Source organism: Montipora capricornis, chromosome 11 (assembly GCF_036669925.1).
Source record: "Montipora capricornis isolate CH-2021 chromosome 11, ASM3666992v2, whole genome shotgun sequence".
In the NCBI taxonomy this organism is placed as follows: domain Eukaryota; kingdom Metazoa; phylum Cnidaria; class Anthozoa; order Scleractinia; family Acroporidae; genus Montipora; species Montipora capricornis.
The window spans coordinates 20,424,903-20,437,402 of record NC_090893.1 but is presented as its reverse complement, the minus strand read 5'-3'; the positions used below and the strand labels follow the sequence as shown (position 1 = coordinate 20,437,402).

At 38.5% G+C, this 12,500-nt stretch overlaps 3 long non-coding RNA genes across 3 annotated transcripts in view; 2 read left to right on the top strand and 1 right to left on the bottom strand.

Annotated features, from left to right (window-relative positions):
- LOC138024411 (uncharacterized) overlaps positions 1–12,500 on the top strand; it is a 79,420-nt gene that overhangs the window by 34,514 nt on the left and 32,406 nt on the right. The gene's annotated exons all lie outside the window — the stretch shown is intronic.
- Positions 6,126–11,402, bottom strand: LOC138024415 (uncharacterized). The gene is made up of 2 exons (XR_011126995.1): positions 10,731–11,402; positions 6,126–7,670 (listed from the first exon to the last, which is right to left on the bottom strand). It is a non-coding gene; the product is annotated as an uncharacterized lncRNA (long non-coding RNA).
- LOC138024412 (uncharacterized) overlaps positions 11,787–12,500 on the top strand; it is a 4,017-nt gene continuing 3,303 nt past the window's right edge. Inside the window, exon 1 of the long non-coding RNA XR_011126991.1 lies at positions 11,787–12,033. This is a non-coding gene — a long non-coding RNA (uncharacterized lncRNA). The remainder of the gene's footprint in view (positions 12,034–12,500) is intronic.

Sequence of the window (12,500 nt, the reverse complement as noted above, 5' to 3'; positions counted from 1 at the left end):
TTTTCTCGCAAAAGAAAAACAAACAAACAAAAAAAGAAAAATCAGGAAACGAGACGAAATATCTACACAGATTTAAGTTTACTTGTGTTAGGCTTTTCGAAAAAGAAAAAAAAATTGAAAAAATTTCAGTTCTCCCTTAAAGTTCCTTTCTTTACGATGGCCCAGAAGGCTCAAACACCTCCACTTCACCTTACCATAAAAGACTTAGGGTGCGTTCGATTGACTGTATTCCGGAATAGGAATACATGGAATACAAGTTGGAAATCCTTCGTTTTTGCGGCGATTCACATTAAAATTGTCAAACATTTGCTAAGATGCTATTTTCAACATATTTTTATCATCCTTGCAGCTTCGAAATCCGCCAAACATACCCTTTTAATCATCACTCCACGTATTCTCATTCCGGAATAGGGTCAATCGAACGCGCCCTTAGTTAACTTATTTTCTCGATGTAAAAGCAAAGAATAGAATGCAGGGTAGTTCTATCCCACAACAACAAATAATTAACTATATATTATACACAGTAAGCTAGTATATTCAAATACCTTGCAATACTCTCGTTGAAACAGGGTGAACATCAACAAGGAATCCAGCTACAAATAAATTAATGGATAAGCAATATCGGTAGATTCTTTGCGTGCGTACTTCAGTCACAAATGAATGACGGTGGCCGCTTTACAAAATAAACATAAAAACAATACCGCCATACTTCCTTGCTTTAATATAAAGGATGTATGGAGAAAACAACAGGAAACAAGAGAAAAGGGATCAGAACTGGTTCATTACGCATAAAATTCCTTACTCATATTATTGAACTGCCACTTTGACCAAAGAATCAGGTCTTTTTTTTTCTTTGGCGAACAAAACTATATTAACCAAACACTAAGTGACCCAAGTTTTAAGGCCTTGATTTAAAAGAAACACCTGTTTGTTTTAACTGGAATTTTCTTATTCAATGGTCCGCCATTTCTAACTTTACAATCTTGAGGGAGGTGATTCTTGGTTACTTTCAGGGCTTTTAAATGACATTAAAAGAAAAAAAAAACAAGACTTATGTAATCGGAGCTGATTTGCACCGCATGAGTCATATATTCATGAGATAAGGCTTTACGGAGCAAGGAGCGACTTACCAGTGTTCGTCCAAACGGATCCTTGTCAAAAGCAAAAGTTTCGTGGAGGTAAAGCAATGGCTTCGTGAGTCTGAAATTTCAATTTTACGTGGTTATTCCATTATCAAGTCGCTCGGTAAAACATCCTGTGGTAAAAGTGTTAACTTTCAGAACACAAATTTATCTGGGTAGAATTGGAGCGTAAAACTGAAAAGTTCTTAAGAAAATTAACAAATGGAACAGGAAGAACAAAAAGTCATTTCACCCTTTATCAAACTGGAAATCAATGAATCAGTTCAACACGGAAAGAGATCAAGTATTGTTACCCAAATAGTTAATAGTTCCATTGCTCCGAACTACTGATGGCTTATTCCTACGTAGCCTGCGAGCAGGCTCTCCGAGGGACTGGGGTTGGGGGTAGAATGAGAGCCTGTCCGCAAGGCTTTGTATTCTGAATGTCGCGTCCAAATTTTGGACGCAAAATACTGATTGGCTGAAATGAAATTACCTCGTGACGTCACCAGTGACAAGCTCCGACAATAAGAAAGCCTCTTCGCTTCGCAGAGATGAGGTGGTCAGAAATGCGTCTAAGAAAATTGTAGAATGTTGCAATTTACCATAACTTTACATAATTAAAGGTCGGGCGACGCGATGCAATGGCTTCTCTACTGGAAGGAAGGAAGTTCTATCTCTGTTATCCACAGGATTCGGAAAAAGGCTTATTTCCCAACTGTTTTTCGTAGCGGCCAAAATACAACGAGGGCGACTTCATGTCACCGTGGTAGTTTCCTGTCCTCGACAAAGCATTATCGCTGATCACATTTGGACAAAAATGGGCCTTTCGACTGCCTCTGTTGCAGATTTAACGATAGAGAACGATAGAGGAACTCTACACGATTTTAGCAAGTATTTGGTTAAGCCGAAAAGGCGACTCCACAAATGATTGCTCGATCTCCTCGTAACTCCGCAAATACTCAATAAACCTTTGAAATAAATTGGTGTAGGTATTAGAATATTGTAATGTATGTAATGTCTTGATTCATTAAAATAAATTAAAAAAGATAACCCCGCTTCGCTTTACCGAAATTTGGCAGCAGTTGTGGTCGACGATTCTCACACAGAGGAGATGCGGTCAGGGAAAACGAATTTCTCTATTACGATTCCCGTCGTTTGAAGTTTGTGTGCTTAATTTTTCCCTAACGAACGAAACATTTTTTCCGCGGAAGGGACTTCGACGAATTACCGTAATGAATATTCAGCTACGCTTTACAGCATCAGCAATTGTTGTTATAGGCTTTTCTGGCGAAGTCTTCCTTCCTTTACAGTTTTTTTTTGAGTTTCTGCCTCGAGCAAATTGAAATACACAACGGGTGGCTTTCTGTTTTCTGTTCTTTTTTCAATGTTTACTTCGGGTGCGCGCTGATTGGCTAATTTTTGACAGCTCTCTCAGCGTGACATCAGGAGGCGGCATTCAAAATTCAAAGGGATGCGTGCAGGCTCTCCTTCTCTCCCACCGAGGAGAGAGAGCCTGCTCGCAGGCTAATTCCTACGCGGTTCAGGTCGTTATGGGAACGAAAAAACATAAGGGTGTAACCTGGCTTACCTTCAAAGGGGAATGTGTCGCGAAATTTACAATTAGCCAAATTTAGCAACTGGGAACTGGCAACCAAATCAAGGAAAACGTATAAATAACCGGCTACTTAAAACAGTGAAGGAAGGTTTGAATAAGACATCAAATACTAATTTAAAGGAGGCAGGGCAAAGGCAAAACTGAAGAAGATTAAAATGGATTGGACTGTGGGTTTTTTGACTGAAACTGTTTCACCCAACAGCGTATCTTCTTTATTTGTAACTTAAATTCCGTACGTGTTACTCATTCCGTATACTCACTTTCACTCATCATTTACTTCGCAACACCCTCCATTTTGCATCTGAGTCGATTAGAAAACTAAAACCTTCCTAAATTCCGTACGCTCGTCAGACATCATTTCCTTACTTTACCTCTAATTCAAACAACAAACAAATAATTATTTATTACACAAATTCCCTTGCACCAAGCTAATATTACTAATTACCTTTCAAGGTTCTTCTTTGCAACCAGTTGACCGGGAATAATGAACACCACCGCAAACAAGTTAAGGAATAAGCGGTGGATTTTTTGCGTGCGTGCGTAAGTCACAACTGAATGGGTTGTATCGAAAACGAAGCTCTTGAAAACGTGGAACTAAGCAGGAAACACCTAAAGGATCGAAAACGAAGGACCCTAAGTCGAAAACGAAGCGCTCAAAACAAGAAAACGAAGCACTGACAACTCGAAAACGAAGCACCCTATTTTGCATTGGAAGTCGCTTTGACCAGAGTAATCCAAAGTTTTAGGTTCCACAACAGGTGCCTTGAAAATTAACGCCATATTTAACACCCACCGAACAAAACCGTAGGGTGTCTTACAACTCTACCTTCAGCACATGAAGCGGGTAACTAAATGGCTTGTTCTAAAATAATGAACGGTGAATGGGAACGGGTATTAAGGAACGGGAAATTACTAAAATAGGGAATCTCTAAAAGGGAGGATTACTAAAGTATTGAATCTCTAAAAAGGGGGAAGCTTTTTCGGGAAACTATTTGTCACAGACACAAATCACGGTTAAGAGATTAAGAGACTCATTCTACCGACCAGCAAGTGTTGTTAGAAAACGATTGACGATACACGTAAGTATTCGTGGTTCTTAACGTATTTACAAGGCAAACGATCCGTGTTGTTCCCGCAAAAATTAACATATTAAAGGCTCTCGACAGTATTGTGTCCTGAAGAGGTTGTTGTTTAGAAAGAACCAATCTTGAACACGACTTTGGATTCAAGAAAAAGGCCACAAGTTATCATATTTTACTAGATTTTTGAGACCGTTAGTTTCAGTTCTTTCAAAGTGTTAGTAAACTATCGAATAAATTATCGCAATATAGGAAACTCTTAATTATGCAAAACCATTTCATGGGTAGCTGTATCGTTGGGGATACTCTCAGCATTTCCGAATTCTAATTTTGTTACCAGAAGAACTTGCTACTCAACTTTTCCGGCACTCGATGTACCTATCATTAATAATACCGTGACACCGATTCAGTTCCTTTATCCGGTCAGATTTTAACATTTCCTGTTTCTTACTATTCATTTGGTCATTAAACTGTGCACGTCAGTCGTTATTCACGTTATTCAAGCCTAAAAACTTCATCCCTTGTAGTATGTTCCATTTTTGTAAAACGGTGGCCACATTGCGGTAAAATTGACCTTGCGTTTCCTTTAGTCTGTTTCGACTGGTACACCATCGTGGCCGCCATAATCAAACCATCTAGTCACAACGCCCTTTTCATATTCGGTACTGATTTGTTTTCTCCCTGCTTCAACATCAATTGCTCCGTTTGTAAACAGTGGCAGCTGTAGTCTCAACTATTACTAGTACATGTATTACAGCACAAAAGTATTTTTCAGGGAATGGGAAGCTCGCATTTTATTGGCTAATCCTGTTACTTACCATGACGACACCTGCATCCTTAAAATGATATCTTCACAGAGCGTGGTGAAGATATGATTCGTTAGAAAAAGGAAATCCTGGTACTTCACCAGTATCTACATAATAAATCACATTAACATTACATTATATTTCACTAAGTCTATGTTTTCACAACATTGCGTATGACTTTTTACGTAACAAACGGGTTGCTTTTAGAAAGAATCACTTACTTCTTCAGCGCTGATTCACTCGTACGAGAGAAAATGTTCTTGCCCTTCATGGTGTTGAACTTGCCATAGATGTTTGTTTGTTTGTTTGTTTTTTTTATCTTTCTAAGACCTTTGTTAGCGTGTATCACAAAATTCTGATTCATAAACATGAATATTGTGGGGTCCATTCGCAATTTGTTCCGTTTTTCCTTTTAATTTGCCTTGACATTTGTGTTGCCTAGTATCTTTTCACCATTAGAGAAGCTTGGTTAAAAAACCTATAAGAAACTAATGTTTTGGCATGAGAAATTTTCACTTCCGGTCTCCTTCTGTGGCTCAAAAATGTCTCGTGCTCCCTAATATCATTATCATTAATATCATGCAACAATAGTTTTTTAGATGTGGGACAAAGAAGTTATAAATGCCTTGACATTTTTGTCTAGGGTTCTTAGTTAACTTCAGGGCTATTAAACTACATTAAAAGAGAAAAAATATGTAATCATATGTAATCGGAGCCGCCATCGAATGAGTCATATATTCCTAGGATAAGGCGAGAAGGAGCAGTGTTGGTCGAAACGGATGTTTTTCAAAAGCAAAAGTTTCGAGTGAGGTCAAGGAATGGCTTCGTGACTCTGACATTTTAATTTTATGTGGCTATTCCATTATCAAGTCTCTCGGTGAAACATTATCTTGTAGGAAAAGTGTTAACTTTCCGAGTAACACAAATCTGAGTAGATCTGGATCGGAAAACGGCGAAGTTCAACAGAAGTAGCAAATAGAGCAGGAATATAGAAGAGATCACTAAATAGTCGAACAAACTGTGCAAATTAATGAAGCTGATCAACACGGAATAAAACATCAAATACAAATTAAAGGAGGCAGGGCAAAGGCCAAAGTAAAGAAGATTAAAATGACAGGAGTACCCAACGACCATTTTTGACAAAATTGTTCATATAATGTTGTAACCACTATTAGAATGTTTCTACGTCAATCTTCGTTAATATTTAACTTTCCTGGGAAAAAAAAATACCCGCTCTTCACTGCCAGCGAGCAAGAGTTTTAGGAAATAAAACTCCCAGCCAGCCATCGTGTGAGACAGCTTTTAACAAGCCAGCATATTTTAAAATGCGAAACGACACATATTGCCAGCCAGCGCATAAAAGGCGTTCCAAACTAAATCGTCCTTTTCCAATTAAGCAAATTCCGTTAAAAAAAGGGCAAATAAGCATGTTAGACAGCACATTTCCGACAGAATACTGGGGATAGAGGGTATTCTACAATAATTGAGGAACACAAAGTTGAAAACTTGACCACTTTATTATGTTTCTAACGGAAAGTACACTTTTTTTGACATCTAAAAGGTTATAATATTTTACGGACTGCGTCTAAATGTCATCTTAAACATAGAGAACAGCTACGAAACCCTCGGAGCCCTGCACAACATTCAAATAATACAATACAAAAGCGCTATAAACCGCGGAACGCTTTTTTATTCCGTTACAAGAAGCCTGTTCGTCGTTTTGCCAAAGAAATCGAATTTTGGCTTTGTAATACCTAGTAATATCATTTGAAGTTATGTAAATTGCTGCAGGAACAGGAAATCGTGCGCTGTTATTTGTACTTTTGAGTCCGATTTTCGGATCCAAAATTCCACCCTTGATTTTAATGTTTGGACTTTACTTTTTCAGCCCGACACGAAGTTGATAACTTTTGATTCCGATTTTCGGAGCCAACATTCTACATTCTCAGCCCGACACGAATGCTGTTAAATTTTGAGTCCGATTTTCGGAACCAAAATTCTAGGTTTCCGCGACGATCTCAGCCCAACACACCTTTCGACAACTTTTGAGTCCGATTTTCGGACCTAAAATTCTACTTTTCTATCTTTGTATATATCTGCCCACCACGAATATTCATACAGCTTTTGAAACTGATTCCCGGACCCAAGTGAACTACCAATATTCGTATCCCTAAAATTATGCACAAATTACCTACATATCTTGTGTTACTGATTTAGTAACACTGTCTATAAACGCTTAGTGCGTAAAACATCACTGAAGCGAACTATCAGTCTGGTTGTAGTCAAAATAAAGACTAGGAAAGGCATAACGCGTAAGGGCCATCACGAGAATAAGAAAACCACTTCCAAAATCTACTTTCCTCGCCTTTGAGCGTTGCTTGTCAGGATAAGCTCTAATTTAATGCCCTTTGGGCGTGCTACACGTTTTTTTTTTATAACATTAATGCCGCGAGTAAACATGAGTTTACTTTTTTCGTTGAACTGACAAGTGTTGCACATTGACACTGAAACTTCAAAATATACTTTTTCGATTTGTCAAGCAATCAGGAGACAAAAATATTTAAATTTTATTAGAAATCGTTATACTTTTTATAATCAACATGCAACATCGTCGCGCCCGCATTGGGAGATTATACCCTATAAAAGCCATAGAGGTTGTTAAAGAGTTTTTTCAGCATCATTGCATCAATCCTGCTGTAGACGTCTTTGAGATAAGTTGCGGTCTCTGGTCGGGTGTACTTATCCCATGTTAACATGAAGTTGGAAAGCAAAATAACATCCTTAACGGCAGAGCTTGTTTCCACGCTACGTTTCTTCGATTCGTTCTAAAATAGTCGGGCTTCCAGCTAGACTTATAAGTTCCTTTGCAGTAGTGTATTGAAACATGGTCAACATATATAGCGGTGAACTTCCAAAAGACAGGTATTTTGTCCCAGTCGAGAAGATTGATGGCTTTAGAAAAACCTACTTCCACTGAGTCGGCTGTATGGTCCTCCACCTCCTGGATGGCTCTATTCTCTTCCCTACGGAGTGGCCCAGTGGTGATCTTAGAAAAAAAAAAAACAAAAAACAAAAAGAGACCGTTTTTCTTTTCAACTGAAGCGACACTGGTTAGCTAGCCCAAACAAAAATTTGATTATATTTTTATTTGCTTTAAAGTTAATACAGATTCTTAACAAATTCCTTGTTCCGTTTCTAACACCTTGAACTAACCCCCTTCATAGCATAACTTCCTGTTTAATTAAAGTAAAAACTGTAAATCGCAGTTTACATTTAAGTCACTTTATAACGTTTATGGTTAAGTTTTTGTTTCTAAGACTCACGACTGTTCCTTGAAGCCTTCCTTCAAATTTCTTAATTAATCCATTCCTGCGTGGTTGTGCGGGTTCCTTGCAAATTCCTGGTTTTAGGGTTAGGGTACCCTAAAACCTTTCAAATGTTTATCCAAATCACTGTAGTGTATTTGACAAATTCACAAAATCCTAGAGGCTGTCTTTTACGTGCATTTGACTTCTTTAGTTTAAACTTAAATGGGCAGCTACCTAATGGAGAGTTAAGAGTCGATGGAAGGAAACTCTTCAAATTCCACAAATTCTGGCGATATTTTCGGAATTGATCCTCTACTTTGATAAAATGCAGTTGCAACTTTTTCACTTGGCTATTCGCATTTCCTCTACAATAGAAACCTGAGGAATTTTTTCAGTAAATCAAGCAGTGTTTTGATACTTGAACCTGCTGCTCTCAACTCACTCGCTGTTAAAACTGATATTTTCCATTTTCTTGCGATTTAAAATTCTTGGTTTTCACGTGACGTCATCAAAATAAAAAAAAAAAGGGATTATCAATCCTGTTGAGCTTTTAGTTTAGTTAGTTATTAACACAGCTGAAGACTTTTCTTTTCATTTTTTTTTAGGTTTGATAGGGTTTTTCGTCGTGTGATAAAGGAAGGTTGAATTCTGAGCTTTTGCGTGACACGATATGGATCGTTTTCACGTGACGTCATCATTTTCTAAAATCCAAAACTAAAGAGCCACGAAAGTTTTTATCCTCATCAGGCATAAGAGGCGGTAAATTTGTATCCATTTGCAATTTTAAAGCTCAATAGCGTGCTTCGTTTGGAAACCAGAGCATTTTGAATTTCTGAGTTATAGCGGTGCGTGACACGAGGCGACGATCGAGTTTATTGAGAAATATATATTTATCTCATGGTTTTGAGGCTTTTTAGAATTTAAAGCATTAGGAAAAGTGCTTAGGTAAATAGGTGTTTGTTCAGTACAGACGATCACTCGCCTAGATAGCCAAAGTAAGTAACAGATGTTGACACTATTTTCCGGCCGCCATATTGGTGGGCCACAGATGTACACCAACATGGCGATTTGATACTGGGCTCTGTAAATTTCTACGAAACATATCGACGAATATCTGAAGTTTGGGGAAACGCACAGGCCTAAAACTTGGACAAGTGTCTTCTTCATTTATCTTCTACAACATCACGAATTCTTGACTTTTTCCACCGGATGGTTTTCGATTTATTTTTTTATTGCGTGACAGTGAAAACGATCTATTAAAATGGCGGCAGAGAATGCTGTCACGTAGATAAAAAGCAACTCATGTGTACTCATGTGGATGTTTATGAGCCTTCAGAAGACGATTACAGGCTTTTTATAGCAAAACTCGATGACATATGTTTTTGTTAGCTTCCAGCTGCCATATTGGTGCCCCTCGGAGGGACTAAAACATCGCGTGTCTATACAAAGCCTTATATTCAAGTTTGAGTAAAACATTTCTTCGAATATCTCCCGCACGAAACATCGCGCAGACCTGAATCTTTGTGGGGCTGTTCAAGAGACAAAAGAAAATGAAAATGAAAAGGAAATGAACTTGACTTTATTTGTTGAAAGGTTTTGATGATGGTGTGACAGTGAAAACCGCAAATAGCAAAAACTGTGCGTGATGGTGGAGACTGTAAAGTTAAATTGATGCCAAAGGGCAGATTTCAAAGTGAATAGGGGTAACTCCCGTTACAAATTTTGCTTACAAACGAGATTTATCATTCGATCGATTTTCCATTAAACTTTGCAAGGTGAAACAATCGGAAATGAGTTAAGAGAGTAGCGGCTATCGCAGCTTAAGAAATATTCCCGAGTATAAATACAATACTGTGTATATTGTACATTTATTTTAGTATTATATTTATTTATGTCAGGGACACCTGGGAGAACAGATTACTGAAGGTGCTCCCTAATTAAATAAAGCTCATTATTATTAACTTTTCCTGTGTTTTAGCTATTCGGTCTTGTTTTTCCCTGATTGAAATCAGATAATTACCTAAGTTGATGATAGGTTGTTTCCTTTGTGTCGGAATGTCACAGTCAAAAGCCATTCTCTCCGACTGTGAACTCAGGAAAGAACTGATAGAAAAACCTGATCGACCTCAAAAATTTGACCCTTAAAAATTTGTTCGCACGTGTCTTATTATTATTATTGTGAGCAAATAATTGGAAAGTGGAAAGGTATGGTAATTAAATAACTGATTCGAGCAACCTCAAAGAACGCCGGATCACCTTATTTGCTGAGAACTTGATTTCCCCAAATTCTGATTTTGTAGTGATTTTTAAAGTGAAGTCAATCCAGGTAAAGACCTACGCAGTCATCGTAGTATTGCATGGGAGACTGTTCATGCGTGTGTAAACGCACAGCGCCCCCTCACGCGCTCACGCTAGTTTTCATCGCTTACCAGTTTGCGTTGAGAATAGAAAATGAAACGGCTAATGTTATGTTCAGGCATATATCATAAGTGTTAAATCATAACTTACTCATTACGTCGTTTTTTTTAGAGGTGAACTAATAAGTTATATCAGTATACGGTTTGTTTTCAGATTGGACTTGAAAACTTTCCTTTTCAGGTTTGAAACATCTAAAAGGAAATGCATTGAAAAAAATGGCGAAAAAACATTCTCATGCTTATTTGTGATGCTATTCAGTACTTTTTAGTCTCCGCGTAATTACGCTGTTACTACTGACAAGAAGGTTACGTTTAGCCCGAAGGCTGGATTGGCTCCCCACGATTAGATTAAAATTATCGGTAAAGGTAATTACGGCTTACCGTCCATATTACGTTGTTCTTCTTGGTTCAGTTCATCGCTTCAACAGTCTGAATAATTCACGCGTACTGTTTTCTCCTCCGTCAGAATCTCTGAGTAAGGTTACATCTAGAGGTCGCCGTTCCGGCTCGAACCGTCTACATCATAACTGGGACAATGATCACGAATGGTTGGGGTCTTTGACGTTGATGCCGGAATGAGTCAAGGCTTTCATCTGAGAAACCGATCAACGTTAAACCCCCTCTTAGTTTCAAAGGAGTTCCTTCGATTCTGGACTTTGATGATGGAGACGTACGCTGGACTCATCACTTGAAAACCCGGTAAAACTCCAGTTTCGACGTTATTGGTCACCTTCCATCTTTCCTGAAGTTTAGGTAGTAATTGCCAAACTCGATAATTGTTTCGAAATTTATAATGGTCATGAGCGAGGGTACTTTACTTGACCGTAATGGGCAGATTCTCCAATGTAAAGCCGGACGCACACAAATTGTGTAGCTCAGTGTTGACAAGCTCAGTTCACGAGGAGAATTATAAACATGTTTGGTACATGTGTGGCCAAAAAACTGCAAACAGAACATCCTATTTATACATACACAGGATGGGACACGTAGCACAACGCAGAGATGAAAGTCGTTACTTGGACGAAGCAATTCAGAATACAAATTAAGCGTGACCTCCAGACATTGCGCGGATTAAATTAAACAGTCGTGGCCTACTAATTGTGAGTTTGACATGGTAGCTCTCGTGACCTCATGTTCATCAAATCGACAGATGTATGCATGTACTGTAGTGTATCGTGGGCGTGAAATCGAAAAAAAAAAAAAAAGAAACATAAAAATGATATGTGGTGTTAAATGCTAAAAATGTGGGAGACTTTCAACACCCTAGCGATCGGGAGAAGCACACAGCTTGGTCTGTTTATGATCACATCTGACGAATGACGAGATCAAGATGGGCTTATGTGAACACGACCCGTCAGATGGTCGTTCGTGACCTTATCTCAGTGCCTTATTGAGTTTCATCATCGCGCACGCACATTAATCTTTTCACTTTTTAGTAACTGCAGCGTCGTATAGATTACAGAGCATTATAGACTGCACGAAAGAAAACGGGAACCGAACGAGTCATCGTCTAAAGCAAATACAAGAGGGGACAAACTTATGGTCAATCAAGATTCAAGACAATGAAGCCTACATTTTGCAGAACGGCCCGACTTGCATATTACGGAAAGGCAAATTCGGTGGTGAGGAACGTTCCCGGCGTCTTTGAACACAAAGTTAACCACAAAAAGTTCAAGCAGTGGAGGTATGCTTTTTTTTCTGTTTACAGTTAAGTGTTATTTAGACTCAACTGCGATTTCTTGTTTATACTTTGAAGCCGTAGGGACGCTACCCTGGATGCCAGAGGTGTTTTCTCTCCTAGAGCGACCTCTGGCAGCCAGGGTATAGGTACGCGCCCAAATAATTTTGTAACCGCCTCCTATGTAAAATAAAATCCTCAAACATAACAGTTATTGCTTCCTACCAGCGTTTACCGGAGTAGGACCAAGCATTCTGCCTATATTACAAAACGGCACTGCATATAATACACTGTAACATATTTTGTTAATAATGCAGAAAAGTATCAGTTTGTCTTGTATTTTTTCTTTCTTCAAATTGACTGTAAACTTTGGAGATAATTATGATGTAATAGCACACGAAGGTATTCCACTCCGCCAAATATAAGGCGCCGAATATCGGATTTGTCGAAAGCAAAGACCCAAAAAACGACGA